Here is a 21,396-nt window from a genome sequence, read left to right as displayed (position 1 = left end):
ATTCTTTCTGCCTTCTTTTTTTTTTTCTTTTGAGACAGAATCTCTTTCTGCCTCCCAGGCTAGAGTACAGTGGTGCAGTCTTGCCTCACTGCTGTCTCTGCCTCCTGAGCTCAAGCAGTCTCTTGCCTCAGCCTCCTGAGTAGCTAGGACCATTAACTTGCCCAGCTAATTTTTTTTTGTTGTTGTTGAGATGGGATTTGGTCATGTTGCCCAGGCTGGTCTTGAACTCCTGAGCTTCAGCAGTCCATCTGCCTCAACTTCCCAAATTGGTGAGATTACAGGCATGAGACACTGCACCTGGCCTCCATAGATTTTTCTGTCATATAATTAAAAATACTATTCATGATTGGAATAATTTGTGGATCCTTCATTTATCTCATTAGTTTTCAAATCACCATAATCAGAGCATGAGTGAAGAGAGTGATGCTACAAATTAAAATGAGATGAAACATAGAAGTAAAAACCCTTCAACATTTTTAAACAGAAAAATAGTGATGCTTACTAATGTTCCAATATTAAGGCAATACGATAGCATCACCAGAATTAATCAGTTCTCTGAGTTGTACTGTTGCTTTCAGATGATATATTGACATTTTCACAAAAGTAAAATGTCATTTCCTAAGAGGAATACTAATTTAGAGGATGTGGTTCACTCATCTATCCAGGAGATGGTAAGAAACCTCCCTGGGCTTTATGCAATCAACTATTGCCTTGGAGCTGCTTCCCATTAACACCTGAGAAACTTGAGGTAAATTGCTTAATTCCTCTAGGTCTCTGTTTCTTCAGTCATACAATGGGGGATAATAAAGTATTACATTATGAGGCCATTGGAAAATTTCATTATATTTAATCTTTATCATATTTAATATGAAAATCATTTAAAAGGAATGGGGTTTTAAGGCTGTTACAATTTCAGTTTTCTCCATTCTGTTTAATAATCTTATACCTTTTTCTATATTCTTAGTTCTTAGATGATATAAGTCTAAGATCTTTAGAAGATGCTAAACCGTGACTACCATTAGTCTTCTGGCATGTACTTAATGCCCTCTTGCCCACCCTGACCCCTCCTGCTTTAGATATCTCCTTTAATTAATACCTCTACTCAGTTTCTGATTAGGTATATACTTAATTCTATGTAACAAATCACTTCAGAGTTTAGTAATTCAAAACTGTAACAGTCGTTATTTTCTACAATTGTGTTCATCCGGTATTTAAAGAGGGTTCAGGTGGAGGATTGCAGAACTGGAGTCAATCATCTGACTGGCGTTTCAGTGCTATGCAGTGTGGCCTCTTCCTAATAGTGAAATCTGGCCTGAACTTCCTTAAAGCATGAATGGACTCTAAGGGAGAGAATTCCAAGGGAACATGCCTCAATGTGCAAGTGATTTTCAATACTCTGTTTACATCATATTTTTTACTATATCATTGGCCAGTAGAAGTCACATGGTCAAGCTCAAAATCAATGTCTGGAGTCACTTATAAGAGCATAAGTACCAAGAGACATGGCTTATTGGCATCTACCAATGAAATAGTCTGCCATAGTGGCTATTATGGGAGTTAAATAGTTTCAAAGTTAACAGCTTTTATAAATAACCCTTATACTGTAATTCAGAAACTCTTAAATTACTGTCCAAAGATGTCCGAGAGTTCAAAGATAGCAGCTGAAGCAATATTGATGTAATTCATTGTACGAGTTAGAACACTAGGTGTTGTAACATTTGAGGAAATGTCTTTTTGACGGGGAACAAAGTGAATCACAATATAAAACTATCCTTTTTTCTTCTTGAAGACAGTGGGATGCTCTAGGAAGAATCTCAGAAAGAGAAGTCTAGTATTGGATATATTATATTTGTATGGTTTATGAACATGTGTTTATTTTTCTGGGCCTCAGTTTTCTTTTCTGTAAAATTAGACATTTGGACTGATAACGAGGAACACTTCCAGCTCTATATTTTCATGTGTTTCTTAATCTTAGTGAAATGGATAAAGTGGTTTGAAAAAGTTTTCAGTCTTCCTCTGGCAGTAGTAATTAGAAGTAGTAATACTCTCAGATTTTCTTTTGCCTTTCTGTAAAATGCTTATTTTCTATCAACAACCTTTGTATGAAAGAGTTTCTGGTCACAATTGGCCTCACTCAGCCACACAATTTGCAATTGCAAAATCGTGAAACCAACCCAAATTCACACCAAGCAATGAGTGGATAAAGAAACTTTGGTATATGTATACATTGGAATACTACTCAGCCATAAAAAGAAATGAATTCATGGCATTTGCAGTGATTAGAATGATATTGGAGAGTATTATTCTAAGTGAAGTAACTCAGTAATGGAAAACCAAATATTGTATGTTCTCACTGATATGTGGGAGCTAAGCTCTGAGGATGTAAAGGCATAAGAGTGATACAATGGACTTTGGAGACTTGAGGAGAAGGGTGAGGGGGGCAGGGATAAAAGACTACAAGTAGGATGCAGTGTCTACTGTTTGGGTGATGGGTGCACCAAAATCTCACAAATCACCACTGAAGAACTTATATAATCAAATATCACCTGCACCCCAATAACCTTTGCAAAAAAAAAAAAAGAAAAGTAAAGCAAGTACTGTTGACCCTTAACAATGTGGCAGTTAAGGGTGCTGATCTCAGTCTGCACAGTTTAAAATCCACATATTGCTTTGACTTCACAAAACCTTAACTACTAGTAGGCTATTGTTGACCAGAAGCCTTACCAATAGCATAAACAGTGGATTAACACGTATTTTGTATATGTATTAGATAATGGATTCTAACAATTAACTAGAGAAAAGAAAATGCTATTAAGAAAATCATAAGAGAAAATATATTTGTTATTCCTTAAGTGGAAGAGGATTATTGTAAAGGTCTTCAACCTTATTGCCTTCATGGTGAATGGGCTGAATAAAAGGAGAAAGTGGAGGGGTTGGTTTTGCCATCTAGGGATGCCAGAGCTGGACGAAAATCCCTGTGTAGGTGGTCTTATGCAGTTCAAACCTGTGTTATTCAAAAGTCAACTGTATTATTTACTTATTTAATTTTGAGGGGGTACACTCAGCCAAAAACAACTTTTCTAATCAAAAGTCGTTTATTTAGGCCAGGCGCAATGGCTCATGCCTGTAATCCCAGCAGTTTGGGAGACCAAGGCAGGTGGATCACTTGAGGTCAGGAGTTCCAAACCAGCCTGGTCATCATGGTGAAACCCCATCTCTACTAAAAATACAAATATTAGCTGGGTATGGTGTTGGGCACCTGTAATTCCAGCAACTTGGGAGACTGAGGCAGGAGAATCACTTGAACCAGGAAGGTGGAAGTTGCAGTGAGCCAAGATCACGCCACTGTACTCCAGCTGGGTAGCTGGTAGCTCCAGCTCAAAAAAAAAGTCATCATTTATGAAATAGTCTACCATCTTTCCATTCACTGATACATCCATTTATTTACCCATCCATCCATCCATCTATATACTAAATAATTACTAGATATAAGAAAATTCCATAATGAATATGACAAGGATTAATGAGGGTCTGAAAATTGGTGACTGCAGCATTTTACCTGGCTGTGAGAACATTTTTAATATTGTAAATATATTTCAGAACTTAGGTTTTTTACATCTCAATCTTATGCTAGGTTACTTCATATCTTTGTGATACTTGTCTGGCCATAAGGCATTTAAGTTTATGGGAACCATAGGATAAGGTATTATTAGCTATTGAAAAAGCATATTATCTTTTTTTTTTCTTAAGGAAAAAAAAGTTTGTTCTCTTAAATATTAACAATTTCATCAGGGAGTAAAGCTAGGCCTTGAGGGGCACAAGTGAGATCTAGTGGGTGTTCTACGGTTAGGGAGGGTTAGAGAGAAAATCAACTCTGGATATTTAGATGATACTTGACTTTTTATTTTTGTAAACTATGAAAACTTAGGGCAAAAGACATAAAAAAATTACAGTTTATTTTTTTGGGGAAGGGAGAGTTAAAATTTAACCCAATTTATTGGCAATATAGAAAAGTAATAATGTACTTTGAGAACTAGGCCATGGATCTTGTCAAATTATTTGTCTCTTATTGTTACATTACTGATGCCTATAGAATTTTCCAAATTTATTTCTATTTTTTTTCTTTCTTTCCCATATAACCCTTATCTCAACAATACTTTCTGAAAAATATTTCATTTGGATGGTTGAAGGAATTGTATAGAAATGAATAGATTGTGTAAGGATGAATCTGAAAGTCAAGGTTGACTTACTAGGCAGTTATGATTAATAAGGATGTCTTCATTATTTTATAAAGACTTGAATAAAATATCAAAATTAAACCCAAACCTAGAATATATAACATCCTAAAACTGGTTCTAATAAATGGATATCTTGACAATACCCTAATATCTGCATTCACTTCTATTAACAACAGTTCTGTTTACATTTTTAAGATTTTTAAAGACAAGTAGTAGAAAATATTGAACATTTTCCCAAGATGAGTAACTCAAAGACAGGTAGCTTCATGGCCAGTACTCAAATTATGCTCTTGGAAGACTGCATTATCCATTGCCTCCCACAAACACAACTCCTAAGGCCTGTTAGCTTTTCAATAACTTATAAATATATTGGAGACTTAAAAATTATGGGCCATAAAATACTGAAAGACGAGTATTCAAAATGGATTAATACTTTTAAGGGGTCACAAAAATAGTGGTTATTTCTAGTTGGTTGTGATTACTATACTTTTAGATGATCATACAGACACAATGTTTAATGAGGATATAAAGACATCTTGAAGTATAATATGATGTAGGGGATGCAGCATACAAATATTGCCTAGAACCTATCTCCTTTTTTCTTTGATCATTCTTTTTTTCCTTTTTTTTTGACATGGAGTTTGGCTTTTTGTTGCCCAGGCTGGAGTGCAGTGGCACGATCTATCTCAGCTCACTGTGACCTCTGCCTCCTGGGTTCAAGTGATTATCCTGTTTCTACTTCCCGAGTAGCTGGGATTACAGGTGCCTGTCACCAGGCTTGGCTAATTTTTGTATTTTTAGTAGAGACAGGGTTTCACCATATTGGCCAGGCTGGTCTTGAATTCCAGACCTCAGTTCATCTGCCCACCTAGGCCTCCCCAAGTGCTAGGATTACAGGTGTGAGTAACTGGGCCCGGCCTTTTCTATCATTCTTGTAATATCCTCTTCCTTTGTGCTTTTCTTTCTCTTCTTCCACCCTACTTCTCAATTTAGGCAATTGGTTGAAGGCAAAGCAATTTTCTGCCTTTTAAGATGGATAGCAAGACCTTTTCACTCATGAAAAATAAAATAACTTATTACAAATTCCTTTGAGCTTTAAAAAATGAATAGCATGGCCTGTCTTCAAGTGTTATATATTCATTAAAGACTATTTTATGTAAGTCCTTTTCCTTAAATTCTCCTATTGGATTAGTTATTTTATTAGAGGATACATGAGTAAGTGGTTTCCTAGTGATTATTTTCTAGTGATACCCACTTATCATTTTGCTTTTTGACAATATTTTTGGGACACTTAAGACTTTTAAAGCAGAAACACCCATTATCACATTTGGACAACCACTGGAAGCTTCTGGGGACTGACCAAGAGAACATATTCTCATATTCTGCTGAGTTAATTCAGAGATTTAGTTTCTAAACACACAACTGAGGAGAAATAAAAGATTTACTTTTAAAAATAGATAATCTGACAATTAAACTAGTGTAAAAGAACTTTATTAGCAGAGCTTTTAAAGATTCATGAGAAACAGAATAGATTTAACCATGGAAAGAGTTCATATTCCTCTAAAACTGACAATTTCTTTTCTCTTAAGTGATTTTTCTACCATGAGAAAAAAATTCTTCTAAATTTGGCATGATTTATAATTAGTCTGATGTCATTAATGACAGTATTATACACATTTTGAACTAAGTCATTGTGTCTATCAAAATGTGAAATCTCTGGTAATGTCAATAATCATTCACTGAAGATGTCATGCAAGGTGACATGGTTTTGATATTTGTGTCCCCACCCAAATCTTATGTCAAATGGTTATTCCCAGTGTTGGAGGGAGGACCTAGTGGGAGGTGATTAGATAATGAGGAAGACTATTCCTTTGCTGTTTTTGTGATAGTGAGTCCTCATGAGATCTGGTTGTTCAAAAGTGTTTAGCACCTCCTCCTTCACTCTCTTCCTCCTCCCCTGGGCATGTAAGACATGGCTGCTTCCCCTTTACCTTGTGCCATAATTGAGTTTCTTGAGGCCTCCCCAGCATGCTTCCAGTACAGTTGTGGAACTGTGAGCCAATTAAACCTTTCTTTTCCCCCCATAAATTAGAGTTTCAAGTATTTTTATATAGCCATAAAAGAATTGACTAATACACAAGGTCAATTACAAACCCTTGTTTTGATATGATATATGGAATATCTTCATTTGAAATGCTAGTGAGATGAGTAATTTATAATAATTTACAGACTTTCATTCGACCATATGCTCAGTGAATATGCTATACGATAATTTTCAGTTTAACAGTTGATGTTGCAATCAAATCAAATATTCATTGCATTTTTATACAGTTTGCTTCATACCACTAAGCAAGGGGTAGTGTGGTCTAAAAATTTATCAGTAAGTCATAGCCATCTTACTGTATCCAGTTAAAGCATAATTATCTAATTTTTGAGATATGAGGACTTCTCTGGAGGTATTCTGAATTCCCTAAGAATTGAAAGAAGAGAGGTATCACTATATATATTGTAAGTCAAATATGCTCAAACAGAGATCTTTTTAAACATATGAAGATAGGCTGCTAACCTGCTATGATTAAAAAAATCAATTTGATTAGATTGGTTGTATAACTGATATTGGATGAGTAGTCAATGCAGTATAGCAATAGAAGAAAGATGACTTGGGTAATACAGGTCTCAAATTCAGTAAGGTGCAGAGATGGGATTTTGATTTGATGTTTTCATTTGTTGATAAAGTCTGTCACTTAACAATATCTTTGAGCCTCATATTTATAATCTATGTAATGAAAATCATATGTTTCACAAGATTGCTGAAATAATACAGTGGATATCAATGATGTAATAAATTATGTAAAATGCTATTCAATATGGGAATCAATATTGTAAACTAGGACCCACAAGACAAAATGTGTACAAATATTTAGCAATAGTTTGCACTGAATAAAACATTATAAAAACTTAATAAATATGTGTAAAAATTAAGAATATAGAATGATCAGTATATTATTAATCTTAAAATAACAATTCATAAGAAAAGAATACATGATCATTAGATTTCTCTCCCTCTTTCAGTTAACCCTCTTCCAGAAAAATTGAAAATTAAATTTATTAGGAAAAATGTATACATAAAGTTGAAAATCAGCCTTTTCTATTAATTCGGTTTATTTGAATGTTAATGCCTTACTTAGATGGTTATTAACTCTTGTATCATTTAGTAGAAATTGAAACACCCTATCTCCAACATGTAAAAATAAAATAATGAGAATAGCACAAAGGATGAGATGAAATTATAAATATCTTGTTGTAAGGTTCTTATACTGCAAGTGAAGTGGTATAATATCACTTGAAGGTAGAGTCTGATTAATTAAGGAAGTCTATTGTAAGTCCTAGGACAACCACCAAACTCAATTTTTTTGAAATTATATAAATAGTAAGCCATTACTGTGAGTAAAACTGAATCTTAAAAAATGTTCAATTAATTTTTAGAGAGGCAGAAGAAGGAGGTACAAATTTAAAATATAGGTAATAGCTAAGATAATGGTATATTTTAATCAACTATATTAATATTTACAATAAAGTAGACAGGGTCTAAACCTACCAATTTAAAGGCAGAAGTGGTAAAACTGGACTTTTTTTAAAAGTATGGACCAGGTATATGTTGCCTATAGGAAACTTACTTTAAATATAAAGGCATACATAATTTAAAGTTAAAAAGATGATAAACGATATACTATGTAAATGTAAATTAAAATAAAGGTGGGCAACTATGTTTATGTTAGACAATACAGCCTTCAGAACAAGTAATATTACAAAAGGGACAGACATTACATTATGCTAAAGGGGTTCAATTCTCTGAGGATGTAAATTCTAAATATGTATGCACCAGAGTTTCAAAATACATAAAGAAGATAAAGAAAATTAAATGAACGAGGTACTACTGAGCAGTGAAGGAAATTATTGATAAAAGAAACATGGGTCAATCAAATTTATCTAATTGAACAAAAGCCAGAAAAAGAGTAAATATTGTCTGCTTCTGTATGTATGAGTCTAAAATGTAAACTTAAAAATTCTAGAAAATGCCAACTAATTCATGGTACATTATTCATGTTAGTGTTGCCTTGGGAAAGATAGAAGAGACACATGAGGGATGATTGTAATGAAACAGAAAAATTTGAAGGTCATGGCTATGTTCATTTTCTTGATTGTAGTGTTGGTTTTATGGTTGTTTTTATGTTAGAACTGTGTGTTTGTACCCTGTAAGTAAATATGTACAATTTATTGCCTTCTAGTTATTCTCTAAAATGTTAAAAACTTTTTATAAAAAGTTCTACAATCAGTTCTCAATGTCTGATTTCAACTAAGGCATACTTACATGAAGGGCCAGGACATTAAAAAATCTAAGTGATTTACAGCCCAGTAATTCAACTTTATTACTGAGCCAATACTTTTTTTTAGGATAAGTTCTTTCCCAGAAGACTTCTTTGTAAAGGTATTATTTTATTGCCAAACTACCAGTCTACCATTAGGCTGAAAAGTATGTAAATCCCAGTGGTGACCTTTGTAGAAATCATTTACTTGGGAAAATGATAAAAATTAGTAGGCATTTAAGGGTAATGGTTAATGAATACAGAATTATGGATAATGTGACTTGCTTCTAATTTTCCCTCTGCAATGAACTGTGGCTTCAGGGTCATAATTTTACCTCTGATGTCTCTATATTCACACCTAGAAAATAAGGCACTGAATAAACTGAACGTTTCGAATTCTAAAATGTATGCTTTAATAGCAATACATATTTATGCCCCTTCTGCTCTGTGTCCGCTGCTGCGCTAGATGTTAGTTACATGAAGATAAGATTATTCCATCAAGAAGTTCACAGCTTACTGGAGGAAGCTGTAACCACATTGTTATAATATTATGTGTTTCTGTGACACATTATCACAGGGTGCCTTAGGAACACAGAGGAAAGAAACGCCTAACTCTGTGAATGTAGTAGACACTTGTTAGCTATTTTCCCATTACTCTGCCATTTCTTACTTTCCACCTGTTCCTGATTACCCACACCTGCCCATGTGATTCAAGACAGGTAGATTACACCATGTCTTTATACTGTGGCCTAAGCTTATCGAACAAAAATCTCAGGACTTATATTGAGAATTTTGGAGTATGCACATAATAAATACAGGATAGGTATCATATGACTTTCATTCTCATTTCTCCCTCTGAGCACTAATATGCTGACAATACTACATAACCTATAGAACACTCCATGGTTAATATTTTTCAATGTTTACCATAAAGTATTTAATTTAATTTTTATTTTTCTTTCCTGGATAGCATATTCATGTTAGATTGGGTTAGGATATGTATGTAGTTCCCTAACTGGCTATAGCTGACACATACGTCCACTCACGTAGCCTGAGATGGAGCTAGGCCTATGAGACTACATGAACTGAAGATATATATGAAGCAGTTTTCAATGAAAGACGGAAATAATACTAGTAAAAGTTGTAGTATGGCTGGCAATCAATAGATCTTAATTACAATATATAATAAAATGAGTTAATCTATGTTTTCTAACACCCAAACAGGTAACTTGTCAACCATGCAGTGTTTCTTATTTAGGGTTTTAAAGATGAGGGTTAGAAAGTTCAATGTAACATAATGTTAACAGAGTTGAAAAGAAAACTTAAGGATAAAAGTCTATACATTCCAGAAAATTAACTATTTGTTCCTTCTCTTCTAAAGACATGTTTATTTTCTAGAACTAATCTAATGAAGAATAATTTAACATCTTCTGATAGTTTGAGGAAATTCTGATAAAAACTTCTTTATTCCTGTGTACATGGTAACTTCTCTATTATCATCTGGCCTATCAATGTCTACTTGTTAGTTTGTATGCTAATTTTTCAGCTAGGTGGGTTTTAGAATTCAGAGCTGATTTTTTATTGTCTTTGAATTTAAAAACTTAGTAACGATAAGTTATCTGTAGTATATATTCCATCTTTAGTTGTTTTTACTAGTTTTCATTTTTAAGCTCATAATCATTTTGTATTTTTGTAAGACTCATGGATGCTCATTTACCTTTTAAACAGGAGGGGAAATCATATATTTGGCTATTATTCAAAGGAAAAGCTTAATGTGGACTTCCCGATCTCCATGGGAACCCAATAAGTCTTCCCATGATTCATTTTCTAGACCTGGAGAAAAAATTAGTTTCCATGGAGATACAAAGGTGAGTGAAACAGAGATGGCCCAGGGGTCATTGACATTGTAAGCCCAGACAATTCTGCATCCTTCTTGATCCTCAGTATGTTTGAGGTACTTCTGAATTCAACTTGAAATGGCAATGAGTAACTTAAACAGTTTTTTAAATATATTTCTTGCGGAATTTTGAAAAACCGATTTGCGTTCGTTAACCACATGATATGGTAACATTTTTACTTGAGCACACAGGTATTATCTCCTAGACCTGATCAAGTATAAAACTGTAAAAGAAGAAACTACTGATTCTACCTCATTGGAAACAATATGATTATTTTTACTTGAGCACATAGATAGTATCTAAAGTAATAGAAAAGTATATATAGAATAATCTGGGGAATAAACTTTTAAGAAAATATAAAGCTGAAAGCTTATGGAAAAATTCAATAATAAATCTATGAAATGATATATCATTGCTTTTTGGGAAAACCTTTCTTAGTGATTTTTAATATAGGTTTTTAAAAGTTAATAGATACTTTAACCAGAACATATTCTTTGTTCTCAGATAAAAATTTCTACATAAAACTTTTCACTCCATCTTTGGCATTTTGTAGATCCAGGCAATTAATATTCAATTTGCCAGGTCTTGTTTCCAATGAGTTAGAATCAGTAGTTTCTTCTTTACAGTTTTATACTTGGTCAGGTCTTGGAGATACTATCTCTGTGTTCAAGTAAAAAAGATAACCATGTCATGTGGTTAGCACAGTTTAACAAAAGAAAATTGCACATAGAATAGAGTAGACAAGTTTTGGATTAGCATTCATTAATGAATGTATTCGTTCAAGAAAAATACATTGAGTACAGGTATTGTCAGGTGTTACAAACAACACTTTGAATACAGAAATAGAAGATGGTCACTGGCTGGGCGTGGTGGCTTACTCATGTAATCCCAGTACTTTGGGAGGCCAAGGTGGGCGGATCACCTGAGGTCAGGAGTTCGAGATCAGCCTGACCAACATGGTAAAACCCCATCTCTACTAAAAACACAAAAATTAGCTGGGCGTGGTGGCCCATGCCTGTAGTTCCAGCTACTCTGGAGGCTGAGGCAGGATAATTGCTTGAACCTGGGAGGCAGGTGTTGTAGTGAGCCGAGATTGGGCCACTGTACTCTAGCCTGGGCAACAGAGCAAGACTCCATCTCAAACAAACAAACACAAAAGATGGTCATTTTCCTCTGTAGTCTAATAGGGAAGGGTAGGAGCACTCAGGAGAAGTTCCTATCTCAGACAAGACAAGGGTCAGATGAAAGTGACACTTGAATTGGATGTTGAATAAATATAGAAAGCAACCCAGTAGGTGGAAAAAAAAGGTGGGGAGGGATCAGCATATAAAGCATCCAGGTATGAGTAGACTGATACATTGCCAAATAAGTTCTTCACCATGTTTGGAAGGATGAGAACAAGTGTGGGAAATGCTCTATAAATAACTAGACTATTGAAAAATGACAGTTTTGAAGTGTTTTATCAGTGTGCTCAGGATTTAAAGCAAATTGATATAAGCAGATGAGGGTTCTAAACATGAGCATACTGAGGCTGTATTGGGAGAGACTGGAAGCCTATGAGACCACTGAAATATTCAAAGCAAGAAATACCAAGGGAGTAGTTCATGTGAGTAAATTCAGAATCCATGAAGAAAAATATTAGCTATTTTATCCTTGAAAGACCCTTTTGAATTTCATGGAACTCAGTTGATTTTTTATCAATATATTGGTCTAAGGCAGAAATCACAAAGTAGTAGTGACTAATGAACTGTGTTTGGTCCAAATGTGTGCTGGCTCATTTTGTATTTAAAATAATTAAATTTGAATGCCCTTGGATTCAGCAGGTACTTTTAGATCCAGTTTGCTGCAGTCCTCACCACTCTCTATTATCACTTATTTCAAATATTGAAGTTACTATTATGGCCACATTGATTTGAACCACTTTAGTTCATAGGCATCCATTTAAAGTATTCCTTAACTATTAATTTTGTATGTTATATCATGCTTCTTCATGTGTATTCTCTTGATTTGTTCATTCTTTTCTTATGTGTTCTGCTGGTTTTAAAAGTACCCTTTAGTATTAGGATTTATCATTAAGTTAATGTTTAATAGTTTATCATTATGTTTGAAACAGTACATTATGCTTTTCTCAATCTGCCTAAATTTTAATCTTTTGCCAGTATTATAAGCATTAAACTTGATAATTTAAAAACTATAATACATGTATTTCTTCTTACTATTAAATAGAACAGGACATGAGTCAACCAGATGAGATTTATCAAGACAGGCAAATCTCTTGTTGCAAGCCTAATAATCCAGGACAAAATCGGGTGAATTCCTTGCCTGAGTAATGCAGCTGCAGACCAAAGATAACTATTTCTATTACACAACAAAAATCTCAAACAAATACAGAGTATTTACAGTGTTCCAAAAATGATTCTAAGCATTCAAATGGGATGAACTAATTTAATCTTCATAGCAACGTTATAATGATTTTTAGGGAAGAGAAAATCAAGGCACAAAGTGGATAATTGACCTTGCTAATATACCACAGCTACTAAATAACAGAGTTTGGAATTTGATCCTAAAGAATCTGAATTAGAGTGAATTCACATAATAAGAAAAAGAAAATCTCTTTTTCACATGGCATGAAATAGAAGATCCATTTATTAATATTTGTGAATTTGATATCACATGTCATCTGAGGCTTTTTATTATAGAAATTTTCAAATGCATAAGACAGTAAGAGAAGTCCTGTGTACAATCCACTAACATGCTATCTAGTTATTTCTATACTCTTACCTGTATCATTAAAAAATTGCATTATTTTAAAGCAAATCAAAAATTTTATTTCTGAAAGAGGAGGGCTTGTAAAACAGTGTCTAATCAGAATACTACTATCACACTGAATAAAAGTCTTAATATAATTAAGTATTCAGCCAATTACATCACTTTGACTTGCATGAAAGCTTTACTAAACCTTGAAAACAAAAATAAAATTATTTTTCAATAGTTCTGATGTTCATGGGAATTCTATTAAAATATTTTTTCATACCATAGCTTCTGGTACTTGGCTAGGTAATTTGTCAAATATACTTTAATTGTTTTGCCAATTGACTTTAATTTGACTGTTTTGCCTTTAAATTGCAGAACAAAGGTGTCTACTATTGCTTTTTTTTGTTTCAATTGCCCTGTTTAATGTGTAAAATACTGTTTTATATAATTATAATACTAGAAGACACCTTACACTCATTATTAAAAGTATAAATAATACTACATTAGCTATTTTTTCTGTTACTTATTTTAAGAGTTTCTTCATGCTATTACAAACACTGTCAATTTCATTCAAATGCTATATATTTCCCACCATTTATTTCTCTGACAACTTTCTTCCATGTTACTCTACTTTCCTGAATATTGAGATTCTGTATCTTTTTTTTACTTTGAATAAAATGGTCTGAAGAAAACTTACTTCTTTAACAAAAATGACATATTATTATACCTCAAGATTTGGAAAGAAGCCTACTTGCAAAATGACATGACAGGTGTGCTGAACTAGAAGTCACTCACTCTCTCATACGGTCACAGTATGCTTCTGTGGTACCCCAGAGACAAGGTGCTATAAATATTAGCTCAGTGCAGAGTGGCATCTATAAAGGAAAATTAATTTGGGGAGCCTCTATATCAATTCCCTGAATTTCTCAATTTCTGTAGCTCTTATTTGCAGTTCAACTTTTTCACTAGAATGAGCCAATGTAAAATGTGTTAACTGGGATAATGTAATAAAAGTTGTTGGTAAGAATGGATAGAAGGAGATGGGGAAAAGGATCCACATTAATTGATTTCCCAGCAAAAATGAGGCAGTTTAATTGTTATGTCATTGAACTTTTAAGACAACCCTAGGAGGAAGGCATTTTCTCTGTTTTAAGACTATGGAAACAAATTAGATCAAGTTAGTTTCTTAAAGTGACACTAACATATATTGAAGGTTTTTCAACTCGAAATTTTTGTTTTAGCATTGTACCATTTTATTATGAGACATTATATAACTATTTTGTAAAAACAGAATGAGATGTCCTTAATGATACTGCCTAAGTTTTCTTCTAGAGGTTTTATGGTGTTAGTTCTTATGTTTAAATCTTTAATTCATCTGGAGTTAATTTTTATATAAGGTATAAGGAAGGGGTCCAGTTTCAGCTTTCTGCATATGGCTAGCAAGTTTTCCCAAAACCATTTATTGACTAGGGAATCCTTTCCCCATTGCATTTGTCAGGTTTGTCAAAGATCAGATGGTTGTAACTGCGTGGCATTCTTTCTGAGGCCTCTGTTCTGTTCCATTGCTCTATATGTCTGTTTTGGTACTACCATGCTGTTTTGATTACAGTAGACTTGTAATAGTGCTTGAAGTCGTGTAGCGTGATGTCTCCAGCTTTGTTTTTTGTTTTGGCTATGCGGGCTCTTTTTTGGTTCCATATGAAGTTTCAAGTGTTTTTTTCCAATTCTGTGAAGAAAGTCATTGGTAGCTTGATGGCGATAGCATTGAATCTATAAATTACTTGGGGCAGTATTTTCACAATATTGATTCTTTCTAACCATGAGCATGGAATGTTTTTCCATCTGTTTGTGTCTTCTCTTATTTCTTTAAGCAGTGGTTTTTAGTTCTTGAAGAGATCCTTCACATCCCTTGTTAGTTGTATTCCTAGGTATTTTATTCTTTTTGTAGCAATTGTGAATGGGAGTTCACTCATGATTTGGCTCTTTGTCTATTATTGATATATAGGAATGCTTACAATGTTTGCACATTCATTTTGTGTCCTGAGACTTTGCTGAAGTTGCTTATCAGCTTAAGGAGATTTTGGGCTGAGATGATGGGGTTTTCTAAATATACAATCATGTCATCTGCAAACAGGAACAATTTCACATCCTTTTTTCCTATTTGAATACTGTTTTTTTTTTTCTCTTGCCCGATGGCCCTAGCCAGAATTTCTACTATGTTGCTGAATAGGAGTGGTGAGAGAAGGTATCCTTGTTTTCAAAATGAATGCTTCCAGGTTTTGTCCATTCCGTATGATATTGGCTGTGGGTTGGCCATAAATAACTCTTATTATTTTGAGATATGATCCATCAATACCTAGTTTATTGGGAGTTTTTAGTATAAAGGGTTGAATTTTGTTGAAGGCCTTCTCTGCATCTATTGAGATAATCATGTGGATTTTGTCTTTGGTTCTGTTTATGTGATGGATTATGTTTATAGATTTGTGAATGTTGAACCAGCCTTGCATCCTTGGGATGCAGCTGACTTGATCATGATGTATAAGCTTTTTGATGTACCATTGGATTCAGTTTGCCAGTATTTTATTGAAGATTTTCGTGTCAGTGTTCATCATGGATATTGGCCTAAAATTTCCTTTTTAGTTGAATCTGTGCCAGGTTTTAGTATCAGGAATAGGAATGGGCAAAGACTTCATGACTAAAACACCAAAGGCAATGGCAACAAAGGCCAAAATAGACAAATGGGATCTATAAACTTAAGAGCTTCTGCACAGCAAAAGAAACTCTCAATAGAGTGAACCAGCAAACAACAGAATGGGAAAAAATGTTTGCAATCTACCATCTGACAAAGGGCTAATACCCAGAATCTATGGAGAACTTAAAACAAAATTACAAGAAAAAAACAACCCCATCAAAAAGTGAGCAAAGGATATGCACAGATACTTTTCGAAAGAAGACATCTGTGCAGCTAAAAACATATGAAAAAAAAGCTCATCATCACTGGTCATTAGAGAAATGCAAACAAAGGCACATTGAGATACCACTTCAGGCTAGTTAGAATGGCGATCATTAAAAAATCAGGAGACAGCAGATGCTGGAGAGAATGTGGAGAAATAGAAACACTTTTACACTGTTTTTGGGAATGTAAATTAATTCAACTACTGTGGAAAACAGTGTGGTGATTCCTCAAGGATCTAGAAATAGAAATACCATTTGACCCAGCAATCCCATTACTGCTTATATACCCAAAGGATTATAAATCATTCTATTATAAAGACACATGCACACGTATGTTTATTGTGGCACTGTTCACAATAGCAAAGACTTGGAACCAATCCAAATGCCCATCAGTGATAGACTAGATAAAGAAAATGTGGCACATATACACCATGGAATAGTATGCAGCCATAAAAATGGATGTGTTCATGTCTTTTTCAGGGATATGGATGAAACGGTAACCATCATTCTCAGCAAACTGACACAAGAACAGAAAACCAAACATGGCATGTTGTTACTAATAAGTGGGTGTTAGACAATAAGAACACACGGACACAGAGAAGGGAGCATCACACAATGGGGCCTGGTGGGTAGAAGGCTAGGGGAGGAATAGCAGTAGGTGGGTGGATTGGGGAGCATGAGGAGACATACTTAATATAGACAAAAGGGTGACAGATGCAGCAAACCACCATCATGGCATGTGTATACCTATGTAACATACCTGCACTATCTGCACATGTACCCCAGAACTTAAAGTATAATAAAATAAACAGTATGAGATATAGAGAATTAATTTAAGGTAGCAATCAGAAGTTATTTTACATCATTAGGACACATCATTTTCAGTCCTTGGATTGATATAATTAGAATTCTACTTGAAAAAGGAGAAACTTTGTCCCTATTTTATATTCTCAAAAATAATAAATAAATTTTTAAAAGCAGACACAAAACAGAAACTATAAATATTAGAGTATTAAAAAACTTCAGAAACCATAAAGAATAAAATTGACAGATTTGATCTTATAAATATTTTTAAATTTGTGTGGTTAAAGATACCATTAACAAAGTTAGAAGGGAAAATTGGGAAAAACATTTACAACCTAACTGAAAAGAAAAACGTTTAATACTCTTGGTATATAAAAAAGGTACAGTAAAACAAAATATACAAAAAAACCAACAACCTAGAAAAAAAATAGGCAATCCATAATAAACCAACAATTTACCTAAGAAATGCAATGACTAATAACCATGATAAAAACAAACATTTAAAATGCAAATTAAAACAATAGTTTTTTTTCTTACATTTGCCAAATGTGCAAAAATAATTATACTTTATTAGCATCAGCTTTTTGGAGTAGTTTATTTATAAAATTGAATGCTATTCACATGTGAAATAGAGTGATATATATGAGTATGTGCTTACTTATAAAGACAGTTAGTGATATATGCTTTATTACAAAGTAGTGTATACAATTTCATTGTTAGGAAACTAAAATAAATCTGTACATATGTTTATATACATATATAATATATATAATATGAAAATATATAGTCTCTATATATAGTATTATATATAGACTATATATAGTTTTACATATAGTATATATAGTACATATATAATACTTATATAATATACTACAAATATATGCTATACATTATATATTATAAATGTACTATATATTATATATTATAATACTATATATTATATTATATATATTATACTATCTACTATATATAGTATTATATATACTGTATATATATGGTATACATATAGTATATATATAGTATATATATAAACACTGTAGTATTCAATACAAACAATCCAGAAGAATTATATATATAGTATATACAGTTATATATACTATATAGTATTATATACTATATGTATTATAGTATTATATAGTATATATATTATAATATATATTACATATAATATATAATGCTATGTATTATATTGTATATATGGCATTATATATAGTATATATAATATATAGTATAATAGTATACTATATAATAGTATATATATTATAAACTATATATACTATATATAATGCTATATATTATATACTATATACTATATATTATACACTATAAATATATATAGACTATAGACTACATGTATAAATATATAATCTTTATATAAATATATAGATAGACCATCTATAAATATTTATATATATAAATATTTGTATGTTTTATATATATATTTATATATATAAATAAATAAACATATATATATATAAAGCATTTTTTCTTAGTGTTATATACATTTAAAACATTACCACAAAGTTATTCTAAGTAACTTTTTTGTTGCCCTTTTTAACATAGTAAACATCGCTTTTATAATCATAAATAGTAGGTTGGTACAATTACCTTTGTGTTTGTGTTTATGTGCAAAAGTAATTGCACCAAACTAAATATAGTGGTTTCAAATGTCATTTGTAAATTGTGAAATTATATTCCTATTATTAATTTTAGTAATTATATCCCTATTATGTATCGCATATTACTCAGAGTTTATAAAAATTTTACAAGGTTATTATAATTATTACTCATAGTGGAAAAAAATAAAAAGAAATACCCATTGTAGAACATAAATACATTTCTTCAATCATAGCATATATATTTTAGAGACTGTTACATAATAAAATGTGTTCATGATATTGAAACATAAACTTAAGACAGCAAATATCCACAGATTCAGTGTTAATCCCTTTATGTGTATATAAATTTATATTAGTCACTGATAAGAACTAAAATAATGGCACATGTATAGAAAAAGCTCTTGAGGGTAATATCCCAAGGAGAAAAGTTATTCTGTTTGGAGAGGAAAAGGAACTGGAATAAGTGTGATTGTCAAAGGAATTACTTGTCTTAACTATAATTGTGTTTAATAATAAAAATGTTTACAAAAATTTTAATGCTTTAAAGAGGGAGATAGAAATATTTTACAATTGATTCTGGTAGTGTTCATATGACTGTTTTTGTTAGCACTCATAGCACTGTACACTAAAAAGGGTGAATTTTACTGTACTTAAATTTTAAAACAACTTTAGAAAAGAATATACAGAATATTGTAAATATATGGTATTTTAAATCATAGGGCTTTAACTGTAAAATTTTTATAAAAACTCTTGAAATCTATTTCCAAAATATATCCTTTTATCTTGTTAAACCAGATGGCACAAACTTAGAAATGTTTATTGAATGTTCTTTTCCTTAGCATGAGGTAATCACACATTCAGTCCTGTGTACAATTTATGAGAACTAAATTTCATGAGAATAAAAACATGTTGATTAATTAACAGATTATCATATTTCAATTACCAGCTTCTATTTCTAAGCAGTCCAATCTACTGTACAAAACAGGGTGCTCATTTTCCTCTGTTTTTTTTTTTTTTCCCTGGATAGCATAGTCATGGACCTTTAAAATTCCCTATCAAGGTTACTTAATATTTTTTCTTTACAACAGCTGATGGTGTTGCAAATGAGGACACAATGAGCTTCTCAGTTGCTTTAGGAAGAAATACAGTTTTGATTAGTAAGATACATAATAAATACATTGTAAAATTTAATATTAGAAGTAATATGTTCTTAGCAGATACTCAATTTTTCAGCCAAGTATCCTTGGTCCATACTGGAGTTCACCAATGGCTCTAGTGGACTGTTGCCCTATAAATGAGCTGCATTTTCTTCCTACCTCAAGAAACTGAGTCTGTCAGCCTGGGTTCTTTGGCCAGATTGTTTGTCCAGCACAAGAGGGTGGCCAGAAATGCTAATGAACTAACTTACAAAGTGACCTTCAAAAATGAAGGACAGGAGAGTGTAGAATATTGTAGGGTTCTAACCCATTATGAGGTAACTCTGAGGTGTGTTTAAGTACATAGCCACTTGGATGATTCCCAAAAAGATTGGCCACAGTTGCCCATGAACTAACTGCTCACTAATGTATTATATATCCTGTATTCTACATTCTTTCTTTTCCATTTCATTGTCCTTCCTCACTGTGCTTCCTGGGATCACTCAGCACCCCAAACAAAAACAAAAACAAAACTCATTCAGATTCTGTCTCAGGATTTGGTTTTGGGTGAATCTAAACCCAGATAATGTACATAGAGATTTCTCAGATGCCCTTTATACATAAGAAAGACTTAGATCATAGCAGGGTGATGTCAGATAAAGAGATGCAGAAGCTGGTATTCTAGTCAGACCAGCTTGAGTTGAAATAGTACAGCCAAGGGGTTGCAAATGGGACACCGACTCTCTCTGCTACCAGAAGTGAGAGAAATTAGCTGAATGATAATAATGAGTGCAAGGCCATGTAGCAATATTGCAATTAAATTGTAGCTGGATCCTAATAACCATTTCCACTTTAAACAAATTAGAGGTTAAAGCATCTCAGTGTCAGTCATGTAGCTACACATTTATGACTGGTTACCTTACCATTTTCTTCTATTTTTATCACCTGCAGAAATGTATTTCTTAGACACTGGTTTCTTTTCCTTGAAATAGGTTCCAAGCTAGATAAACTGTTTTTCTACTTAGTTTTGGGACCCCAAATCAGAAAGGAATCACAGAATCTTAGAATGGGCAAGGACTTTAGAGGCCAACTATTTCAACACACTTATGTCATGCATAAATATTTATACAATATGTATAGAAATTTCCTTATACCATAACACAAGATTTGAGACTAGAACAAACATTTGAATCTCCTACAAAAATAAACTTTGTTATCAACATCCTATGTACTTTTTGTTTTTGTTCCTGATTTTTGTAGCATATCTAGTATATTCTTGGATATTAATTAAGAGACATAAAAATGTGCATTAATATATTATCCATGACTGCCAAGAAAATTCAAAGAATGATACATATATATATATTGCTATGTGATATTACTATCAATTATTAATGAGAATTATTAATTAGACTATCCCTTATAGCTTGCCATTTCTAATCCCTTTATGTGATTGGTTGAGAAAGAAGCAAGTTAGGAGAAACATCATATTCTTTTAAATCAAACACAATGTGCTTCGGACATCTATCCCACCTGTCTTTATTCAATTGTAGTCATTATTAGGGTCTTGTTACATAGCTTTAAAGCACCAAGTAGGCCCCTTATTTTGCCCTCTTATTTATGCT

General features: G+C 32.7%; 1 long non-coding RNA gene across 3 annotated transcripts in view; it reads right to left on the bottom strand.

Annotated features, from left to right (window-relative positions):
• The window catches only part of LOC118151407 (uncharacterized), a 45,541-nt gene extending 25,346 nt beyond the window's left edge, over nt 1-20,195 (bottom strand). For 2 of the 3 annotated variants that reach the window (XR_013532540.1, XR_004739663.3), the window contains exon 1: nt 19,952-20,195. This is a non-coding gene — a long non-coding RNA (uncharacterized LOC118151407). The remainder of the gene's footprint in view (nt 1-19,951) is intronic. The other variant, XR_013532541.1, reaches the window with a different exon arrangement.
• Nucleotides 20,196-21,396: the final 1,201 nt, after the last annotated feature.

Source organism: Callithrix jacchus, chromosome 2 (assembly GCF_049354715.1).
Source record: "Callithrix jacchus isolate 240 chromosome 2, calJac240_pri, whole genome shotgun sequence".
NCBI lineage: Eukaryota > Metazoa > Chordata > Mammalia > Primates > Cebidae > Callithrix > Callithrix jacchus.
The sequence above is the reverse complement of the archived record's forward strand: the minus strand, read 5'-3'. Positions and strand labels throughout refer to the sequence as shown.